The following is a 6475-nucleotide window of genomic DNA, read 5'->3' on the forward strand; positions in this document are numbered from 1 at the left end:
AACAACAACAACAACAACAATGATAATAATACTACTACTACTAATAAAATGATAATAGTTACATTTATTTAGCTTTTAATCATAATGTTTCTAATTTCTGTATGCCTACTCTAATAATCAATATTGTTTTTCTGGTTTGTCTGATCTTAAATAATACATGATAATAATCATAATAATCATAATTTTGTTTACGGGAAAAGCCTCATCAGCTTCAGTGCTGTTCTACCAAAGGGCCCTGCAATTATTATTACACTACGAATTGCCAGGTACCCATTTACAGCTGGGTTGGAAGTGGCGAATGTGCGTTTATGTCTTGCCAAAGGACATTGGTGCCGGACTGGGATTCGAACCCTAAACATAAGGAGTGAGAGTCAAGTGAATGAACCACTTTACCATGACACCTCTACATAATTTTGTGAATATTACCTGGCGTAGGAGTCCGTTTTTCTGTAGGTGTTTCAGGAGTGCCCTGTTATCAAACAGAAATGTACCACTCTCTCCCGTCAGTATAATAATAACAGGTTATTTCATGAAATAACTTTCATTATTTTATCGTGAATACTTTATTTCATGAAAACGGGGTAATATAGAATTACATACGTCTATGAAAATATGAAACGACCCGGTTACCTAGCAATAATCGATGTTTAATACTTTTATTTGTAAGTGAGAAAAAGAAAAATCTATGTCAAAATTACATTGCACAAATATATAAAAAGGAAATAAATGAATGCTTGAATGAATAAGTGATTAAGCGAGTGACTAAAATAGAATGAATGAATCTTAATTTGAACGTTAAATCGATTCATCATATTATGACAAAAAATTATCTATAAAACGAATGAGTTAGTAAATTATTTGAATAACACATAATCATATTCTTCCCAGTAAATGTGTGTATGTCCTATGACCCCGTTATGGATAACTCACACTTGTTGACCTTGTCGGAACGGTTGTTTCACCTCTGACACCTATGTTTGGAATAAGAATAGCATTAAAAAGACGAGCATTAAAAGATGCAATGCTAGGTAAAGACTAACCCCTTCCAACCCACTACAAGGTTACGTAGCCCTACACTTGGCATGGAAATACATATAGCATATCCCTAAACCTTAACGATTTATTAAAGGCTAAGTTGAAATTTCATGTAGCCTGTTGGATAATTCCATATTTATTTCTAATTAAATTACAATGCAACGGATTCCTTCAATATTTACAAAACGGCAGACTCGTGGTTTTTTTTAGGGGGCGAGGAGGTTTGGATGCTGCGCCCCAAAGGTATCATTTATGGCCCCAATCCCGCCCTAGTGTTTGCCCCATTTTGATAATGAGAACAAATTATATTATTGCACAAAATTATACAAATCTTAACTCAATATCTGTAAATGAGGATACAATACAAAATGACGAAAATGACGAAGTAGAAACGCTACCTCGGCTTACTGGCCCACTGCCCCCAAATGCTTGCATGTGTATTGTACATTTCCTACTCTGAATTGCCTGTGTCGTGAGCATGAGGCCAGGCTATCCTCACAAAATAACAACAGCAACAACTACAACAACAATGATGATAATAATACTACTAATAAAATGATAATAGTTACATTTATTAGCTCTTAATTATAATGCTTCTAATTTCTGTATGCCTACTATCATAACCAATAGTGTTTCATCTGGATTTGCTCTATCTTGAATAATAAAGGATAATAATGATAATAATCATGATTTTGTCTACCAAGAGAAGCCTCGTCAGATCCAGTGCTATTTTGCCAGAGAGCCTTGCAATTAGTATTTCTTTAGCGATCGCCAGGTACCCAATTAAACGGGGTAGGAAGTTGCAAATGCTGATCTTGCCAAAGAAAATTGGTGCCAGACTGGGATTCAAACCATGAACATTAGGATTGAGAGTCAAATGACTGAACCACTTTACCATGACACCTTCACATCAGTTTGTGAATACATGTACTTACTTGGCGTTGGAGTCCGTTCTTCTGTAGGCGTTTCACGGCTGGCCTGTTATCAAACAGAAATATACAATTCTTTTCATTCAGTATAATCATAATACATTAATTTATGAAATAACTAAAATTCTATATATGATATGTAGATTTCACGAAAAAGAGGATAATTCAGAATTACATGCATAACTAAGTAGAAGAATAAGAAACGATCCAGTAACCAAGCAATCAGTATCAAGTGTATCGTTTTATCATTCAACTTGGTTTATGAAACTTATTACTGTTCTAACTATCAACAACTAAATGAAATTAAATAAATGCATGAATGAATAGGTAATGAAGCGAGTGAGTAAAATAAAATAAATAAATTGTAAGACGAATTCAATTGTGATGTTATACAAAATTTCATCTGAAAAAAAATAGTTAGATATTTCTTCATATTACACTAAATTACAGTCTTTTGGGGAATGTTTGTATGTCACATGACCCCCTTATGGAGGATAACTCACACTTGTTAACGTTGTCGGCGCGGTTGTTTCATCTGTAACACCTGTGTATGGAATAAGAATAGCATTAAAAAGATGATCGAGGATTTAAACAATTTATTTTATAGGAGGGGAGGACAGGGGGCACGTGCCCCACCCCCCCCCCCCCGCCAAAAAAAAGATGTTATAATCAGCCCTAAATTCGCCCAAAATATACCGAAAAACAGGGGCGTGCCCCCCCCCCCCCAGCCCAAAAATAATATAACATAACATAACATAATATAATATGACGGTGCAAAATGTCAAATAAAAAAAAAAAATTACCCCCCCCCCAAAAAAAAGTGTCCTCTCACCCCCCCCCCCCCCCCCCCCCCCCCCCCCCCCCCCCCCATCCCGCTTATTCAGCGGCTGGCTGAGTCGTTGCGATTTTTGGGGGACAAAAAAAAATATATATATATATGTTCTCTTTCCCACACGGTGCCCCCCCCCCCCTCCCCGGCAAGAAATTCCTGGATTCGCGCCTGAACCAATAATCGACAAATCAGCTGGAGATGCAGCTTTTACCTCTCCTGCTGGCACACTCCGGAACAAGCTACGCCCTCAAATTAAAATCATCACCAACATGCCAACAGTAGAAACATTCAAACAGAGTTTGGAAACCTTCCTGTTCTAAAACCTTACGCATTCTTTTAACTTAAACTTTCACTGCTTGGTAACACTAACTCGTGGATGCCATCTTAGTGGAAAAGGTGCTGTATGAATTACAACTATATCATTATGAAACATGTAGAACACTTAGAAAACAGTGCCAATACATAGTTATGAATACATAACATGAACATTCACTTCTCTACGCATCCCCAAATAATAACAACTTGAATATATTTCGATTTTTGTTTCGCAGTTTCAGGTGATTGTTATGCAATTAATTTTGCAGTGGGATCAACGTTCATGATTTATTTCTCTTGAAAATTATGTAATTACTTGATTTATTGGATGCATTTTATATTAAAGCTCCTTGAAACGTTAAATGTTCATCCTTTTTTACTTTCATGCAATTACATATAAATAACAACATTTGTTTTAGGAGGAGCGCCGGGGCTTGGGGATTTGTGCATTTATTCTGCATTTGCCTCTCATAGATTAATATTTTTTCTAATGTTATGTTCAGGTGCAAGATTTTTTTTTGGTTCGAGGGGGTTGGGGGGAGGGGGGCTGATTTCCTGCCATTTCTAGAACCGCTACTGCTTACATTCATAATCAGCGTAGCCGTAGGTGTACTCCCCCGGGCACGTTGAACCCGCCGAGCATGAGACAGAGAAGGTACATGGATTGACAGTCTGGCAATACGGAGCCCACAGTGCCGTCTTGTCACTGTCATCACACAGGCTGTCCAGAGAGGGGTCATAAGCATCGCAAAAAGGGACCATCACACAAACTCCTTTGGTGATCCTGATAGTTGATCCTGGGTCACACTCCATCGTGATCTTTGGGGATCCACCTTCTTGACACTCTGTAACTGTATGCACAATGTAATACAAAGCGTAATTATGATGGTAAACAGATTTCCATCTTCACTTACAAAACATATAGGATATAACTTACATTTATTTCGTTAATATTAATTTATTTTTATTTACATAAAAATAAATTACATTATTAGAAAAGAAAAGTAATTCGAGAAAATTAGCGACAATATAAGATGGAATCATTTACGTTCTAGAAAAAAGATACGATTATTTGGAACTGTTTGGTGTTCACCCCGACGTAGAAAGAAATCGAGAAGTGCAATCTATTCACAAAATAATTCCAATGTTTACACCAAAAATAGACAACCGGTGAAGTGAGCCTAAGTTTATCGAGGTAAAGTAACGTGTATAGGACTATATCGGGTATTTAGTACACGTTTTGGCATAATGTGACGATAAAAATTGAAACAGGCAATATATTTATTCCAACTGATTTATTTAAATTTCAAGGGATTTCAAACTTCGTTGAAGGAAGAATTGGTAAATCGACATAAAAGCGTAGTGCCATCAGACGAGTAATGGAAATGTCTATACGATTTAAAGCTGATTCGGCTATTATTCTGACTAGAAGGTTTAAATTCACTAACATTCCGATTGTTAGTATTCTTATCAGCAGTTTAGAAATCGGAAAGATGATGCTTGTTTAGATTACCATATCTATTACAATTGCCATTTCTTCGAAAATCGAATCGCAGTCTGTTTTGTGCAGTGTGCAAAGTAAAATGGAATCTTAGTTTTAATTTAATTTTAATCTTAATTTTGAAATGATGAGGAGGGGTTTCAGTTTTGATGTTTATTATTTGATTTTTTTTCTGCACACAATAATGCTACTGAGACTTTTTTTTACATGTTTCATTTAGATGTGCACTTCAGAGGCTCAAAACAATGCGAAATTGCATTAAAATGAACGATTATGTTTTAAAAAACTATTTATAGGTTCCCAGTTTTTGTGAGTATTTTCATGTCAGAACAAAAATATGGCAAATTGAGGGAGATCGTTATAAAAAAAAAAGAAGGGGAAGAAAAAGTAGATATACATTTTATTAGGGCTAATGTACTTTACTACAAGGCCTAACTCATATGTTTGTATACTCTATTGAACAGCAAAGGGTTCGAGGTGTCTTTCAAGCACGCTTGCAGTTATCGTTTCTACCCCTATTTTTTCAGGATTTATAAAATGTATTAAATCGCTATTTCGTTAAAAAAAAAACTTGGTTTTACTTACCTCGGAGTTGCGCTGCTCTCTTCTACAAAAGAAATGAAATAAAATCACGTAAGAAGGCTATCATTTTGAAAACCTGCTGGGAAATAAAATAGGTAGTCTAAAAGTACCCAATTGTTATAGTTTGCGTCATAGTTTTGAATGAAAGGGTTATATGAATAAAAAACTTTACTACACGGTGGCTACTTTATTGACAACCGATCAGAAAGTTACCGCAGAACTATTGAAAAAATATATTAACACATCAAAAAATTGATAACGTAATCAATACTGATTTGTAGACTACTCCGTATATTGCCACAGGGACATGAAATATGAGAAATTCCTGGAAAGAAGAAAAAGATAAACGTGTTTTTCTTGGACTGTCGTGTAACTGTCCCACATGTTATTATTTTATGAGAGACGTACGTTGCATCAGTTAATTCCAAATTTAAAACCCGTGAAACCAACCCAGGGTTTTTTTCAGTTCGAGCACACCCACACCACCGCAAAAAAAGATTTGTTCTTCTTCTTCGATTTGTACTAATCCCCAAAACGTGAGGACCTTTTATCGACTTGTTAGACAACTTTGCAGTGAGAACTAGTGTGAAGAGTTGCTTCCAATTAAAGGGGTGGCTATATTATGTAATTCCTTATAGCATGTATTTCCCCTTTAAACATGCAAAGTAAGAATGTCACGATCACAATTTTGCACATTTAGAAAATGCATTTCATTGATATGTTCTATGGCTACATATAGATGGATGCAGGATTCATAAAGATATGGATGCACGAATAAGTTCATTATTTACCTGTCTATTCTGTCCTTTAAACATGGATGTTAAAGTGGGATTGTCACAATCACCAGAGGACGAAGATGAATCAGACTCTAAACGAATAAGATATATAGAACAATAATAAGGTTTTGATTGAGATAGCAGCTACTCTCGAAATGTACAGGAGTGGACGTCCTTCCTTTTGTTGTGTGTGTGTGTGAGTGTGGGGGGTCATATCAGGGATCACTTCGCCATGAGTAGAGTGGAATCAATCCTCAAAACTGAAAGTAAAATAGTGGAAAGCACGTTTCAAACATAAAGTTGGAGCGACTTGAACACCTTGCATGTTACTATCCTTATCATATGATCATTAATTCAAAGACTACTTTCGAGTATATTTGACGATAAGTTGGTCTGGATCGAGCCCCAAATGAAGTGATCCCTAAATATCGAGATATCTTCTATCAACTCGGTGGTTGATTGCAACTTTTAAGTTCTCTGCCATTATAGTACACTCTTGCACTGT

At 35.9% G+C, this 6475-nt stretch overlaps 1 long non-coding RNA gene across 1 annotated transcript; it reads right to left on the bottom strand.

Moving 5' to 3' along the window:
* Positions 1–358: 358 nt before the first annotated feature.
* Positions 359–2508, bottom strand: LOC105438004. Its single transcript, XR_004064256.1, has 4 exons — positions 2468–2508; positions 1971–2013; positions 931–971; positions 359–469 (listed from the first exon to the last, which is right to left on the bottom strand). It is a non-coding gene; the product is annotated as an uncharacterized LOC105438004 (long non-coding RNA).
* Between the last annotated feature and the right edge of the window lie 3967 nt (positions 2509–6475).

This window comes from Strongylocentrotus purpuratus, unplaced genomic scaffold, assembly GCF_000002235.5.
Source record: "Strongylocentrotus purpuratus isolate Spur 01 unplaced genomic scaffold, Spur_5.0 spur5_scaffold_15, whole genome shotgun sequence".
Lineage (NCBI taxonomy): Eukaryota > Metazoa > Echinodermata > Echinoidea > Camarodonta > Strongylocentrotidae > Strongylocentrotus > Strongylocentrotus purpuratus.